Raw genomic sequence first — 18045 nt, forward strand, 5'->3', positions numbered from 1 at the left:
GCTAAGCCTAAAGTAAAAAAGGCAGGGAAATATGTAACAGCTATAAGGAAGACAGCAATGGGCTGGGATACATAATCCTCTTACAGGGAGAGAGGAGATGAATATTGCAAACAATAACACAACCTACCACATGCTGTTGTTTACTGCTCATTTGAAAAAGTCTAGCCCTCATACACATAGATAAAGTTAAGAATTATGCTGGTTCATCTGGATAAATCATGTTGCTATATTTTTCCAAATTTCTGATTCATTGCTCCAGTGATTCCCTTTTGCTGTCATTCAGAGCTATGTAAGCAATTGGGATTTTCATAGAAGTAGGAACATCAAGTCAATATGCCAAGCAATCAGCTTCAGAACCAATGACACATTTACAGCGAAGTTCAAACATAGGCACAGAGGTGGCAGGAGAAATTTTCTGCCAGTCTGAGTCAAAACAAGTCAGATTGGCAGCATATGTTTATATGAAAGTGGTTTAAATTGTCTTGGATTTCAATATATAACACATTTGTGTGTTCTATTTTAATTATTATTATTATTATTTTTTTTTTTTTGCGGTATGTGGGCCTCTCACTGTTGTGGCCTCTCCCATTGCGAAGCACAGGCTCTGGACGCACAGGCTCAGCGGCCATGGCTCACGGGCCCAGCCGCTCCGCGGCATGTGGGATCTTCCCAGAACAGGGCACGAACCCATACAGGTCCCCTGCATCGGCAGGTGGACTCTCAACCACTGCACCACCAGGGAAGCCCTAATTACTTTTTACAGAGTTAAACACTGAATTCAATTTTTAGAGCTTGGTACCTTTACATATTTAAATTGCATAACTCACAACCCCTGCTTTGTTTTCATGCTCACCATGGAAACTTCTCAGTTATTCATTCACTTATCATTCATTCATTCTTTTGTTCATATATTATCAAACATTTGTTTAACCCTGAGTAGGCTCAGTATTTGTCATTGGAGAGATGAAGATGAATAATCATGTCTCAACCTGGAAGAACTCACAGTCTAGTAAGGGATAGAGACATGTAAAAAAATAATTACAATATGAAAGACTAGTGCAAAAGGTAGCCTGGTGAAATGGAGAGGAATGTGGTCTCTAGAGCAGACAGATCTGGGCTCAAATCTCAATGATTACCAGGTGTGTGACCTCAAGCTCTTTACAAAAGCTCCCTGAGCCCCAGCTTGCTTAACTTTAAAGATTACTGTACCTATTCTATTGGCTTTCATGAGGATTAGGAATAACATGTATAAAGCAACAACTACAGTTTCAGAACATAATACATGCTCAACAGAGGTGGCTTTGCTTATTATATAATGATATTTATTGGATGAGTTACAGCGACTCAAAATAACTCACTTTGGAGCGAAGATACATCTGGAAACATCTTTTTTCCAAAAAAGTGACAGTTGAGAGGGAAGTGTATTCAAGGTAAAGGGCAAAAAATGCCATACGGGAAAGGAAAAAAATGTATTTGGGTGTCTCTGGCCACAAAACACACACAAATGGGGAGAAACGGTCAAGATGTGACAGTGTAAACATTGAGTGGGACAGAGCATGAAGTTTATGTGCCTTAGTTAAAAAAAAATTGAACTCATGAAGTCTTTCTTTATAACTATAGATAGCTGTCTGCTGTCTTCCACCCACTTCAGCCACATTAACCTGCCACCTGTAACTTGTGACAAATATTTCCAAGTTTTTCACTGTGGTCATTAGGAGATAAGATGTTATTGTGTCTCCTGCCCCACCTCCTTGCATTCCTTCCCTCTAGCCCTAACCACTCCCAGCCCTCTTCTTGGTTCTTCTCTCATCTCTGCACTGAAAGGCTATGCTACCTCTCACCATGCTTCCTGCTTTGTGAGACATTCCTCATGACTGCTCTGCTTGTCTTGAGGTTTCTATCTCCAGAAGCTAGTTAAGGATTTTTCATGAGCTCATCCTGGAGACCAATTATTTTATTTTGGAAATATAGGCCTTCTTTGAAATTGCTTTACAAAATATTTTTCTGTTTTCCTTTTAAAACTTTTTGATGTCATTCATTCTATCACTTCTTTCATCACATTCTATTTTGAAATTGCTTATTTCCATTTCTGAACATCTTTTTTTCTTCAGCAAAGCATTTCATTTCTCCAGTCCTTCAACATGGGCTGGTGGAATTGGAAACCTGCCCTTCAAAAAGCATTTCTTTTTTTTTTTAACATCTTTATTGGAGTATAATTGCTTCACAATGGTGTGTTAGTTTCTGCTTTAGAACAAAGTGAATCAGCTATACATACACATACATCCCCATATCTCCTCTCTCTTGCGTCTCCCTCCCACACTCCCAATCCCACCCCTCTAGGTGGTCACAAAGCACCGAGTTGATCTCCCTGTGCTATGTGGTTGCTTCCCACTAGCTATCTATTTTACGTTTGGTAGTGTATATATGTCACTGCCACTCTCTCACTTCGTCCCAGCTCACCCTTCCCCCTCCCCGTGTCCTCAGGTCCATTCTCTGTGTCAGTGTCTTTATTCCTGTCCTCCCCCTAGGTTCTTCAGAACCATTTTTCTTTTTTTTAGATTCCATATATATGTGTTAGCATATGGTATTTGTCTTTCTCTTTCTGACTTCCTTCATTCTGTATGACAGACTCTAGGTCCATCTACCTCACTACAAATAACTCAATTTTGTTTCTTTTTATGGCTGAGTAATATTCCATTGTATATACGTGCCACATCTTCTTTATCCATTCAAGAGAACCCTCTTGCACTGCTGGTGGGAATGTAAATTGATACAGCCACTATGGAGAACAGTATGGAGGTTCCTTAAAAAACTAAAAATAGAACTACCATATGACCCAGCAATCCCACTACTGGGCATATACCCTGAGAAAACCATAATCAAAAAGAGTCATGTACCACAATGTTCATTGCAGCTCTATTTACAATAGCTGGGACATGGAAGCCATCAATAAGCATTTCTTGTCTTTAATTCCAAAACATTCCCCAAACCCATTCAACTACAAAACAATCAAGCATTGTTCAAGTTTGCCCCCTTCTGACACTAGCAGAGAGAAGAGGTGCCCTCTGAAATTTTCCCTGCTGTTGCAGGAAAGCACAAGAACTGTCCACATCAAGGAATCAATATCCTGGACCTGGAACCAATACATCATTAATATGCAAGAAAGTGGCTTTAAAAGCAACTTTGCAAACCTCACTATGTGACACTATTGAGATCACTCATATTCATTCTCACTTCCTTTCCCTTGTTTTTCCTATTCGTATTGCTCAGCCTTCTTCTCCCTCCTCTCTCCCTCATTAGTTTTTAATTGTCCTGACAAAATTACCACTGGTTTGATTTTCCAGTTGTAACTTTTCAATTCTGGGCAATTTCTCTTTATTTACATTTTTATGGTCTACCTTTTATGATTTCTCCAAGTTTTTTGGGGGGCCTCTTAACATTCTTTTAAATATCATTAACCTAACATTTCAACTGAGACAACCTCAGGGACCTTTAGGTAGAACATTTATTCTTCTTGGGGTCAGCTTTATTGAGGTATAATTGAAATAAAAGACACTTCAACAACTTAAAGTGTATAATTAGATGAGTTTAGCCTATGTAATCACCAGTCAAGGTATAAAACATGTCCATCAACCAAGGAACTTGCCTGCTGACCCTCTGCAATCAATCCTCTACCTCCAGCCAGTTCCTGTAATCACTGAGCTGGTTTCTGTCACTATAATTTTGCCTTTTTGAAAATTTCATATAAATGGAATTATACAGTATATTGTGTCTATCTTTTTCACTTAACATAATATTCTTGAGATTAATCTATTCTGTTGCATGCATAGGTAAGTTACTCCCTTTTATGGCTGAGCAGTATTAGGTTGTATGGCTATACCACAGTTTGCTTATTCATTTACCAGTTAAGGAACATTTGTGTTGTTTTGAGTTTTGGGGTAATATGAATAAAGCTGTCATGAACATTTGCATAAAAGTTTTTGTGTGATCATATGTTTTCATTTTTCGTAAATAAGTGTGTAGGAGTGAGATTATTGGGTCATATGTCCTGTGTAAGTGTTCCATTTTGCAGTCCCAAGAGAAATGTACGAAAGTTCTCAATCCTCACTGATGCTTAGTGTTGTCATTTAAAATAATTTTAGCCCTATTTTGTACCGATATTTAATTGTGGTTTTATTTTACATATTTATAATGGCTAATGATATGGAACATATCTTGTGTTCATTTGACATTCATGTATATCTTTGATGATCTGAATATTCAAATATTTAGTGTATTTTAATAGGGTGGTTTGTCTTATAATTGGTTTATAAGATTTATTTATATAATTTGGATGCAAGTCTTTTAGCTGTTACATGTTTGGCTAATATTTCCTCCTAATCTCTGGTTTGTCTTTTCATATTTTCTTAATATCCTTTGAAGAGAAAATGTTTAATTTGGGGGAAATGTATCAATTCTTCTTTTATGTCTTATCTAAGAAATTTTTACCAACCCAGAAGTCACAAAGATTTTCCCTTATACTCTCTTCTAGTGGTTTTATAGTCTTTGTTCTTGCATTTAGGTCCTAAGCTCTTTATATATGCTGGATTTGGCTCACTAAAGTTTTTAAGAACTTTTTTTGCAACTATTATGTTGATGAAGGATATTTTAAATATTATCAGGCTAATACATTGATGAAGTGTTCTTTATTTGAAATGCCTTCACATGGTATTATTATCAGGATAACACAGGCCTCATAAAGTGAACTGGGAAGTAGCCTTTTCTCTCATATTTTCTGGAAGAGCTTTGTAGTACTGGTATTTTTTAAATCCTTAAATATTTGGTAGAATTTGCCAGTGAAGCCATCTAAGCCTGGGTTTTCTTTTTTGGTCAAAAGATTTTATAATATGGATTCTTTGAGCTTGAAAATAACTTTACCACCGAACATTGCTACTTTTATCAATTCTGGCTAGAATTTTACAGTTTGTAGGCCCTTCCATTGAGGCTCATAAGGAGTGTGCGTGAAAACCCAAAAGACACTCTTGTATTGAAAATGTACATATATTTTTATTGGTTCTGAAGGATTCATTTATTTCAGAGGCCCTTGTTAACTTATTGTGATAGTGGGATGGGTCTGATTGACAGGAGCAATATAAACTGGAAACTGGGACACAGATATTTTTCTTAGCTTTACTTCAGTGGAGAGATTCTTGCAAGTATGAGAATGACAGATATTTGGATCTTCAGGGAATAATGGAAAAGCTGAAAGATATTATTATCACAGAATAGATTTTATGTCACTTTTGGTTCTCACTACAAAGGAAGATGTGAAAATGTGGTCTGCTAACTTTAGTACTTCATAGCCTAAGACAGTCTATGCTTTAAACCCCAGAGAGTTTTTTGGTACTTATTTCTGAAGCCTAAGTGATCATCAGATGAAAACTACCCTTTGATTTCATTGCTCTATTATACCAAATTCTCAGGAAAGAAAGCCACTGACATAGACTGTGATAGGTTGCAGAATCCAAAATGCTATTTAAATTGTTGCTTAGTGAGTTAATTTTATAAAATCAATTTTACATTGTGACTGGAGATGAATCTTGGCAATCTTTGATTGATAGGTTGTTTTTTAAACCCACTTTGCCCTAAAATTAACCTGCTTTAAAACTGATAGCTATATCACAATCACTTTTTTTTTTTTAGTTTTCAAATTTTATTTTATTTATTTATTTATTTTTGCGGTACGCGGGCCTCTCACTGCTGTGGGCTCTCGCATTGCGGAGCACAGGCTCCGGACACGCAGGCTCAGCGGCCATGGCTCACGGGCCCAGCCGCTTCGCGGCACGCGGGATCCTCCCGGACCGGGGCACGAACCCGCATCCCCTGCATCGGCAGGCGGACTCCCAACCACTGCGCCACCAGGGGAGCCCCAAATTTAATTTTTATTTAAAATTTTGGTCATAAAAGGTTCCTATTAAATTTTTTAAACAATATTTAACTTAGGAAGTGAAAAGTCTTCTGTTTTCCCTATACTATGGTTGGTTATTATATATTCTTGCAGAACTTCTTGCATGTATATCACAATCACTTTTATTTTATTTTATTTTACTTTATTTTATTTCTTATAGAGACATCAGCGGTTTAGTGGATGAGGGAGCTTACATGTCTGAAACAAGGTCCTGGAGCAACACCCCAGCATGGGTGGCGCTTGGCAGGCAGGACATAGTGGCAGTCTTTGCTGGGGGTGGGGGATGGGGAATTTTACCAGTTACAGGGGAAATGACTTCAGGTGGGCTCATTAGTTACCAGGGAAACCAGTAGAAGGGCATGCCCCTCACTGCCCCTCAGTTATCACCAGCTGGGGCCGAGGGCAAGTAGGTAGGAAGTCAGTCATGTGAGTAGGTGTAGGTGAAGCAGGCACTGGTCAGACAGGCGATGTACAGAGAGCAAGAGAGCAGCCATCTTGACCATACACCCTATCCCTACATACTCTGCACAACCCTTACATCTTGGTCCTCCCCACTTCTCCCGGGTCAGGTATGTAGGGGGCACTGCAACCAGATACCACAAATTCAATACAGACAGCAGCAGCCAGAGTATCAAGAATAAGACACCTAGTATGTTCAGAACAGTCACTAGTCCAGATATGGGCATATTTTGGAGCTTACTGAGTCAATGGAAAGGGTGTCAACAGCAGCAGTGCCCTGTCCAGTTACAAGAAAGGTAAGGCCACCTCTGTTTTTCACAAACCCAGATCCACCCCCATGAAGAGGGGAAGGCCTGTCTTTAAAAGAAATATTCTGGTGGCCTAGCCACCAGACAGACTGTATTAGTCACAGTACAGATCTGTCACCCCATGTAATGTTGAGTGCCATTAGTGGTGGACCCATTAGGTCTTTCCAAACAAAAACCAGTTAATTCCACTAGTTGGACTTGTGTGTCCAGAAGCCAGCCTATTCCATTCCACACAGCATAGTCTGGGTGGGGGGGGGACTCAAGGGCAGTCAGTTGTACAGTAACGCTTACCAGTGGAGGTCCTTCTGATGTACTGGCTTGCGGGACAGGAAGATGGTGAGAGTCTTTCTGCCCCATGGTCAGTAGTCCCTACAGTCACAGTAGCCGGGTCAGTTTTTCGTGGAAGTCCAGAGGAGGACGGCAACAGCATCTCGCTGTAGAACCAGCAGTTAGAGTAATTCCACAGTGAGGCCGGTGCTGCTCAGTCCTTGAATAGATTTCCTCCCTCAGACCTGTTCAGCAGTAGAATCTGACATTTATCAGGGACCTGTTATTGTCAAAAGGTTCTTCCTATATAACTTCTTGAAGATGAAGCACTTCCTGTGCAATGCAGGGCAGGCAGGACTTGCTGGCAGCCTTCGTTCCCCTATCACAATCACTTTTAAATGGTAGGCATAAATTGTTAAAAGATGTTATTTTTTTTCAATCATCACATGAAATGTCTTTCCTAGGAATAGCTGTGGAACCAAAATAGGCCTTTTACTCCAGGGATATATAAAGCAATCCTTTCTACACTCAGATGTCCAAATTGCATGCTACTCAGTACATATTTGAAGTAATGCTTGACTGGGCTTATTTCCTTCTGAAGAGTAGATCCTAGGCAAAATAATAAAGTTTACATTCTGTTTGCAGAGTCTGCAGTCTAGGTCAGTGATGAGTAACCCAAAAGTCACCTAGAAAATTTTAGATGCAAACTTTTATCGCATGCAAAGTATTGTGATCAAGAACAGTATCATAAAATTTCCAGAAATTGGTTTTAGAATTTTTTTTTCTCAGAAGCTGTGGGTTGCAGGGCCACACCATGTAAGCCAGTAAGTGAAATGCTGAGTCCTATAGAAAGCTGGAGATTCACTGAGCCCAGCACAGAGTGAAACAACCGTGGACCCCCTAGCTGTCTAGGAATGTAGTGGTCCTTTTGAGTCCTTTGTGCTGCTCTGGGTTCAGAACTTCCCTGGTCCACTGTGGGCAAAGCAGAGAGAAAATCCTACAAACATGGGAGGAAACCTAAGATGAGGAAGGGCAGAGGTCCACATCTTACTTATCTTTGCATCTTCAAAACCTTTTACAGCATCTGGCACAGAGTAAGCATTTTGTTATGGTGAGTGGAATGAACTAATCCTAGCCCACCTCTGCCACTGATTGTATTATGAGCTCAGGGCAGCCCAGACAACTCACTTTTGGCTTATTGAAACCCAGTTTCACCAGATGTGAAATGAAAATAATGATAATCCTCTACCTTAAGGGGATATTTTGAGGCACTAATGATATGATGCATTTGTAAAAATGTATCTTTCCAATGGGACTCAAAACATTTTTATTTTACAAAAACAAGTTTTGGAGGCCTATACAATTTTTTTTCCTGAATTGGACTATATACATAAATCTAAAAAAATGATAATCTCATTTCCAAAAAGTATGATCTCTAATGATATTCTCTTGGATTTTGTACCACATAAATAGTATGTTTATATGTGTATCCTTATTTCTGTCTCCCAGTAAGTAGCCTTATGATGTAAAGCGAGGTGTCTTTCTTCCCAAAGATGATGCAGCAACCCAAAAGACAGAGTAACTAGTGGTCATTTTTCAGGTGCCTCTGAAAAAGAAATGGTTATAGGCCATGAACCTGTCAGGTTCTTTAAGCCTTTTTGCATTGGCAACCATGCCTTCCCCGTGTGAGAGGACATCCCTATCAGGGCTGGAAAGGGAATGGGTGCTCCTTGGAGTTGCGCATCGTCTGAAAATACTCCTTGTCTCTCAGGTGCAACAAACCAAGGACATGTCTGGGGCACATGGGAGCAACCTCAGAACTAACCCTTAGTGGTCCTTAGTGGTACCTAAGTGCCACTGGGTGGTTTATCTCCCCACCATACAGCTGCCTCTCTGTAGCTGGAAAGTGATCTTCCCGAAAAACTCATACCTGATAGTGTTGCCCACGCATCTCTCCCCATCCTCCCTCCCCACAGGACTTAAAACCTTTCATTTCCTATTGGCCCCTTAATAACATCCAAATTCCTTGGCACGGAATAAAAAAGAACATTATTACCTAACGCCTGACTCAGCCTTGTCACTGCTAACCCCACCCTATCGACAAACACACACTCTGCCCCACGTCAGTTTATGCTCCAGTGCACTGAACTACTTTCGGTTTTAGGAAAACTTCCATCTACACATATACTTACACATTCATGCACACACTCACCCAGTCCCTCGTTCCCTGGCTAATTCCTGTTCATCCTAAATTCCAGCTTACATGACATTTCTCACAGGAGTCCTTTCCTGACTGGCTAGGACTAAGTTAGATATCTCTCTATGTATTTCCATAGTTCTTTGTACTTTCCTCCATCATACAATTCTTGTCCTGCTATATGCAATGTGTCAGTTTACATGCCATCTTTCCACTGAAATGTAATCTCCCTGAAGGCAGGGATGATGTCTTATTTTCCACTGTATCCTAGAAGCCTAGCACTGTTCCTGGTTGGTCATAAACGCTTAATTTGTATTGAGCAATAAGATGGACGGCTGAAAGCATCATTAGCTTTAAGTGGTAACCTTGGAGAACTGTGAGTCTGTACTTATATGTTAACACAACAGGGGTCAATTTTAAATAACTTCCTAATACCCTATAGGTTGTATAGGAACTATGCCTGATTTTTTTTTAAACGATTTCAGGTTTTGGCAATAAAACCATTCTGATCTTTATTACTAAGCATTCCAAGATACAGCTTGCCGAATTGGGAATCAGCAAGGAGAGTTGCAAAACTGAATTAAATGTAAAATGTATTTAATGAGAGCTTCTCCCCACCCATAATCCCTTTCACAGAATTAAAAGGCCTTATCAGAGGTACTATAACTCTAGAATTTAGAGCTATATTATTTGGAACTGCTTTAGTTTAAAATACTTCATGTTGAAACTAGGTCTTTTCCATTACTGATGCAGTAATCAAACTCTGATAAAAACTATTTCCCAGAAAAAAGAAAAAAAAAGACTAACACTTCTGTATGTTTGAATCAGGACAAATGTGTAAGGACAAAATCCATGAAATGGTACATATTTGAGTAGATATTGACAAAAATGAAGAAAACAGAGCTTGCTTAGTGAACTGATTCTACTGCAATGACCTGTGTTGTGTAAGGGGATCATAAATTCTCAAGAAAATGATAGATTAGGACATATTTGTCAATATTAGCACACATGAAAATATTGTGAGCCAGGAAGCTGTGGTCAAACAAGGGAATATTCTCTGGGAGTACCAACATGAGGCCAAGAATATATTTGCTAAATTGATACAGTGGCACAATCAGAAATCAACCTATTTTGGTCTCGATTAGAAAAGAAAATAATCATAGAAGTTTGGCTCAATCTTCGATTTGCCAACTGGGTATTTTGAAGTCATGCACGCATTGTTATCACCACTACAGTTATGTCCAGCGACCTTTCCTGCGGCAGATTCTGTACATTCAAGTAAGTGCATTCAAGTTAGAGACACACCAGCAAATTCCATAATGAGCAGAATCAGAGTACTTTGGTTGAAGGGTAAGCTGTCTCCTCTAACTGCATGCTATTATGTTCATTTTAATGTTTCCTAACTACCTGTTTGCTCTTCCTGATCTACTTATGAGTATAACTGCCCCAGAGAATGGCCACGAATATGAAATCCCCAGGAAATTCTGCTTTAAGGATGACAATCAACTCAGAAGATGTTTGAGGTTATTTTTTCAAAAGAACTCTGTACATTGATGAAGAAAAGACAGGAGCAACCCCGTAAATTGATTCAAACAGTGATGGCCACACCCCATCAAGGAACATGGAAGTTGACTTGCCATGCATTTAATAGAGTCAAGAACATGGCCATTCTAATCTCTGAAAATTCAGAACGATTACAGCAGAAAACGTTGAAATTAAATCAAGAATCTTATAATTATTAATATTCTTCTTATTATTTTACAGTCCCCAAACTTTAAAACATTGTGTCTTCATGCCAAACCAGATTGGCCGTTTAACAAACATCACAAAATAAATCTTGGCAGTTACTTAGGCCACATAGCCAGTAGCATTGATCGTTTTTTGTGATTGACTGAACCGAATTTTTTTTTCTTTTTTACGTTAGATGCCATCTGGTAAAGATTCAGTTCTGGAGGTATGTGAAAAGAGCCTTGGCCTGGGTCTAGAGCTGGACTATGCTCTCAATTTTGACACTAACTGGGTAGCCTTAGGCTGCATACTCTTCCTTTCTCTGTCTCTTAGACAGAGGTAGATCAAGTGGAGTGAATGGGTCCATCCAGCTCTAAAACTTTCATTTGTCAGTGGTTCTTTGATTCACAAAAAATGTTCAAAAAATTGGGCTGATGACTTTCTGTTTCCTAGTAAAGGTGCATCCAATCTCATATAGCAGGATATATATATATATATATATATATATATATATATATATATATATATAAAACACATGTACGCATTGCATAATTTAATTGAATCCAAAGTGTTTTGTGAAACACAAAGTGTTTATGTGAAACCTCAGGTTTCACATAAAGTGTTTTTATACGATGCACTTATTAGTTAAGTTCTCTAGCATGACAGCATTAAAATATACCTTTAATCAGAAGTAAGGTATTAAAATCCAGCTCTGAATGTCCTATGATATACCATAGATGTCATGGCATTTTAAAACCTTTCAAACATTTCTGCTAAAAAACACTGTGTATGCTACCTTCCAGTTTTCTGGATGACAGAGAGTAAGATGCCCTCCTTCATGCAAATCTGATAACCCAAACTTGTAGTAGAACAAAGGCTTGGAGAGGATCAGAAAAGCTGAACAATGGGAATATAAATAAAACCCTTTTAATATTTCTGCTCTTCTCACTCCAAGAACAGAAAATGGGATTCGACATCAATTTGATGATTACAAGGAGCCAATAATGGTAGTGATAGCAATCATTTATTGAGCTACAATGTGTCAAAAACTGTGCTAAATAATTCAAATATTGTCTCAGTTCCTACCAAAACCTCATGAGATACACAACCTAATAAGATAAAAAAAAATGAGCGCCATAAAAGTCAGGTAACTTGTCCAAGATCACAGAGCTGATAAAATGGTACTTCCAGGATGTGCTATTCTTATATAACACTTTGCTTGCATGTGAGAGAAATCAGGGAAAGAAAAGTACGTAAATATGGCTACTAGACCTTATATTTGAACAGAGTGTATAGTGATAGGAAACCAAGGCCACAACAACTACCATTGAGGATACCCTGTTAGAATTTTAATTAAAAAGAAAAGGGGGCTTCCGTGGTGGCGCAGTGGTTGAGAATCTGCCTGCCAATGCACGGGACACGGGTTCGAGCCCTGGTCTGGGAAGATCCCACGTGCCATGGAGCAACTAGGCCCGTGAGCCACAACTACTGAGCCTGTGTGTCTGGAGCTTGTGCTCCGCAACAAGAGAGGCCATGACAGTGAGAGACCCCCCTGGTCTGGGGATCCCACGTGCCATGGAGCAACTAGGCCCGTGAGCCACAACTACTGAGCCTGTGTGTCTGGAGCTTGTGCTCCGCAACAAGAGAGGCCATGACAGTGAGAGACCCCCGCACCACGATGAAGAGTGGCCCCGCTCGCCCCAACTAGAGAAAGCCCTCGCACAGAAATGAAGACCCAACACAGCCAAAAATAAAGAAAGAAAGAAAGAAAAGTTATTATGAAAATAATTTAGCAAATGTATGTAATAAACTTTTAAATAATCAAAATCTCATCTACTTAAGATCATTACTTCATTTTTGTACATTCCCTACTAAACTTTTTTCTTAGGTATAGGTATTTATCATTCTTCTTTCTTTTTTTTAAACATCTTTATTGGAGTAAAATTGCTTTACAATAGTGTGGGTTTTTTTAAATAATAGAAATTGATGGACCTCTTACTGTGTGTGTCAGATACTATTTTAGCCCTTAAACATACAATGGTGACCATTCAGCAAATGCCTTTTCTCATGGAGTTATATCATAGTGGAAAGAGACAGACAATAAGGAGTAAACAAATAAATTCACAATATAATTTTAGATTATAAAAGATAATATAAAAGAAATTAAAAACATGACATAATAGAGTGATGAGGTATTAGGTTGGGTGATCAGAGGAGTACTTTCTGAGGAGCTGCAATTTGAGCTGAGTCCTGATGGAGGACAGGAACCTGATTATGCAAGGAGCCAGGGGAGAATGTTTCGGACCTGGGGCTGTGTCCTGGGAATGCAATCGGTATGTTTGAAGAAAAGAAGCAAGGGTGCAAGGCTTTTCACTAAACCACTCCTCTTTTTTGGGATCTTGAGATAATTTTCTATTTGAAAATATTATAAATAATGCTGCAATGAACATCTTCCTTTATACAACTTTTTGCTTTTGTTGAACTACTTCTTTTGGGTCAAATAATCGAACAGGTTTATGACTTTATGCTAATTTTTAAAAAGAATTTTTTATTATTTTCAAAAGTACTGCTGGTTATTCAGATTACTATAAATTCCTAATAACTACAGGTTTAGCCATACTTCAACATTGAAGTATAGAGACAAATTTATTGGCATTTAATTTTTTTTTAATGATACAAATAATACTTGTTATTTCTTAAAGAGTTAGGAGATAAAAATAACAACAGAAAAGCTATAATCTCACCATCCAGATATAACCAACCATTAGTAGGTATATGCACTTCCCTTCTCTCTCTCTCTGTGTCTCTCTGTCCTTCTCGCTTTTAATTTATTGGTGGTTGTAGACAAATTTGTCCAGAAAGTATATATATTCAAATAAATAGAACATTTGTCATGTTTGGTTTTTACATTGAAATGTAAACTGTTTGGGGGCAGAAAAAATAGTAACTTTTTGATTCCCAAAGAAACTAGCTCAGTGTTGAACAGATAGTACAAAAGAATCATAGAATTTTGAAGTTTAATATTAGAAATTATCTGATTTACTCAATTTATTTTATGAATAGGGAAATGGGCCTGGAGACACTGTAATTTTCCCCAAAGTCAGAGGGCTAATATGTGGCTAAGTTGAGATTAGAGCAGAGGTTGCTCATCGCCTGTATTGCTCATCAGCATTCTAGAAGCACTTCTTGAGATCGAGTTATGTATTTCTTGTGGTCCTCACAAAATCTATTGTTGGACTGGCTGCTATTAAAGAGAATTGTCATGTTGGGATTTCTTTAGAGTTTTTTCTTAACTGAGGTGAAATTCATGAAACATACACTTGACCATTTTAAAGTGTACAATTCAGTGGCATTTAGTACATTCACAATATTGTGTATCTACCATCTCTTTCTAATTTCAAAATTTTCATCACCCCAGAAGAACACCCCCTACCTATTAAGAAATTGCTCACCAGTTACCATATCCCCCAAACTCTGGCAACCACTAATCTGTTTTCTGTCTCTATGGATTTGCCTATTCTGGATATTTCATGTACACAGAATCATACAATATATGATGTTTTGTGTCTGTTTTCTTTCACTCAGTATGTTTTTGAGGTTCATCCATGTTGTGTTGTGTATAGGTACATCATTCCTTTTTTATAGCTGAATAAATATAATTCATTTCATCCATTCATCCATTGATACTTTTTCTTCATAACTTTAACAAAATAAATGTTTTTATCCATTCAAAGTTTGACTTTGCAAGCTCCATTATTTCCAATATAACCCCAGATCAGATTAATTATATTTAACATTCCTTTACCATTTTATCCTTCTTAAATTTGATTGGTTGATGTTTTACTGTTGCAGTAAATTTTCCTGTCATATATTTTATCTATTTCTCAGTATTATCATTTTTATAATATTATCATGTAGAACCTTTGTTTGACTTCTACTTATAAATATCTTTTAACTGACTTTTGACTGTCATTTTCCACTAAGACTACAGGATTTATGAAGTATATTACTGGGTAAATGAATCTTACTATGCTAGGGTGAAAATGACCTCCCTCAAAGATGTCCATATCTTAATCCTCTTACTCTGTGAATCTTACCTTATATGGCAAGAGGGACTTTGCAGATGGGTTAAGTTAAGGACTTTGAGATTATCTTGAATTATCCAGGTGGGTCTGATGTAGTCACAAGTATCCTTATAAGAGAGAGGCAGGAGATTAGAGGGAGCAGTAGGAAATGTGACAACAGATGTAAAGGGTCAGGAGCCAAGGGATGAAGGTGGTCTTTAGAAATTGAAAAAGGCAAGAAAATGAATTCTCCCCTGAAGTCTCCAGAAGAACAGCAGCCCTGACAACACTTGGATTCTAGACTTCTGACCCAGAACTGTAAGAGAATAAATTTGTGTTGTTTTAAGCTACTAACTTTGTGGTAATTTGTTTCCACGTTAGGGAACCAGTACACTCACTCAACTTAACTTTAAAAGTTTTATAGCCACCATATTCATATGTACATATATATAACCTATAATATTCATGAGTTTGACAGCATATATATGTGTAGCTTAGCATAGCTTCTAAATAAAAATAAAGGACTAAATGAAGTTGTTATAACAAATGAGATCGATACTAGTAAAATTCTGACTGTTTTACCATTAAATAAAGTTTTTACCAATTAGGAAAAGTAATAATTTTCCAAATATGCTGAAATATTAGGTTCTCTAGATTCCTCAAAGGCTATGTGTATATTCTTTAATAACAATAAAATTTATTTTATAATATTGTGTTTCAAAATGTTCATGTCCAATATCTATATAGTTCCAAAATAGTTCTCTTCTGCCCAGATCTTCATGTGCCTTGAGATAAACATAGATCCTGTGAACTATGTGTTTGAGTTTTAACACTGGACTCTGAAGGGGGAAGCTGGACCACTCAATTGACCTTGTACGTGAGAAGAAAATGGTAGCACTTATTTTCTTTACAGAATGAAAAAACAATAAATTTTATTAGGAAGCATTTTACAAAGGTTGAGTTCACTGATTCTGAAGACAAAACTCCAATCTCTTTTCCTCTGAGTTTTTCTGAATTTGCCCCAACTCCTATTATTTATCTTATCTTTTAGCCAACTGGATAGTCACAATGCATGTACCTTTAAACACAGGAGCTTCTTGAAGCTTTTTTTCACTACCTCAGGAGCAGCTTCTCCTTGGTGATGTCATGTTTCCTTCCTGACCTTGGGAATACCATTTAAAAGCAACCATTTCCAGGGAGTAAAAAGCATAGCCTCTGAGTCTCAAGTCATGCTACTGAAATAGTCCATTAAACAGTGCTTTTCAGCTTAGTTACATCATTAATGACTCAGTCTCTTCTCCTCTGGACTGTGTTGATGACTATTTCCCACCTTTATCAATTTCAGTATAAACGTGTAGCTGCCAAAGGCATTAGGAGGGGACTAAGGAAATCCTATAGGAGAACAATGACAGGAAATTGACATAGCCATTAAGAAGTCTGGAAAAATTAAGGTAGAAGAAAGTGGGGCTTGGCCTATTGCCATTTTTGGAATAAGGAAAGAACTGCAGGCAGGGATGGCTTTAGAAAAGCAAACATAAAATTTAAAAAATAAGCATGGTTGTGTGTAAAATGTACTGAAATAAAAGATAATAAACTGAGAAAAGAGGGATTATGGTAGGAAATTGTTTTTGTTTTTGTTTTGACTAAGTTGGAATCATTGTAACTTGAAGTTCTGATTTTTTATATCTTTTTAAAACAAAGATTTCCGTGGCCTTGTGACCAAGGGATGGCCAGGCTTCTGAGCACAGAGCTGATTTCACTGAACTAGGGAGTTAGTGAAAGGAAACATTTGTTTTTCTTAAACATCTGTAAGGAAATATGTTGTTAAATATTTATAGGTTTAGAGAGCAGTCTATAATTACATATCTTGATAAATAAATGCAATGTGTTAGGATCTGTTAACTTGGAAAATATGACCTCATTCAGGGTATGATACAATGGGAAGCAATGATTACATTTAATTTTTTAAAAATTCATCAATGATTGTTTGACCTCATCTCCATGTATCATATGCCCATATCTAAAATCAGTTAGGGAAATGAGAAGTAATGAAAGAAAATCCTCATGAATGACTGGATGAGGCATGTGAGAACAGATTATTTCTAAATTTATCCTTGTGTTGTAAGAAGCTCTTTCTTGCTTTTGCCTGTTGATTTTGAACTATTTTTTGCCAGGTTGAAGAAGATTATATAAAGCATAGCTTTATCTTGATAAAGAGTCACTTGAGACAGTAAATCAGAGAGACTGGTAACTTTATAAATTTTCAGAGTTGAGAGACACCTTCAAGACAATCTTACACAACTCTCTTATCACACAGTTAAAAAGCTGAGGCTGAGAGCACTTAAATAATTCATCTGAAGTCACACATTACTAGAATAAACAGGTTTCCTGATTCCCAATCCACTGCTGCCAGAGAAGACTTCCTTGGTCATTAGATCCTTGCCTCTATTAATTAACTTTGAATCCTATAGTCAAAGAATATGAGTCAAATGGGCTACTACTTATCATTCTCCAGGCTATGGTGAAATACATGCCTCATGTTAAGTAGATGATGGCTAACTCTTCACATGCAGAAAAAGTGCTGTGAGAGACCCGTTTTGGGGACTGAAAACCATGGCACAGTCAGTGGTCAACCAAGTAGATACTGGCCATGATCCCTGTCACTTGGATTCTATTCTACGGGCCTTGGGGCAGTCAGATGTATGTGACTGATCCTTTGGTCAGCTGGATCTACCCTTTATTTAAATTTCAAACATAACACAGGTAAAGAGAAAAGTCTAAGCCCAGATCAAAGAAGGAGAACTCTGTTTTATATGTTTTGTTAAGTTGAACTGTCTGCCCCATGCACAGGGCAAGAGCAGGCCATTCTTTTAATCTATGGTGAGACTGAGAAAGCCCCAGAGAGCTGCTTGGAACAGCAGTACTTTATTCCTGCATCCAGATCCAGAGCATTTCCTTAACTTGTTTCTCCTAGTCTCAGCCAGAACTAAATCTAATAATTGGATATTCAGTTACACAAGTTCATGCCTTTACTTAAAAACATACATTGAGTGCAAGATATTTAATCTTTTAAGT

This window comes from Lipotes vexillifer, unplaced genomic scaffold, assembly GCF_000442215.2.
Source record: "Lipotes vexillifer unplaced genomic scaffold, Lipotes_vexillifer_v1.1 scaffold415, whole genome shotgun sequence".
In the NCBI taxonomy this organism is placed as follows: Eukaryota; Metazoa; Chordata; class Mammalia; order Artiodactyla; family Lipotidae; genus Lipotes; species Lipotes vexillifer.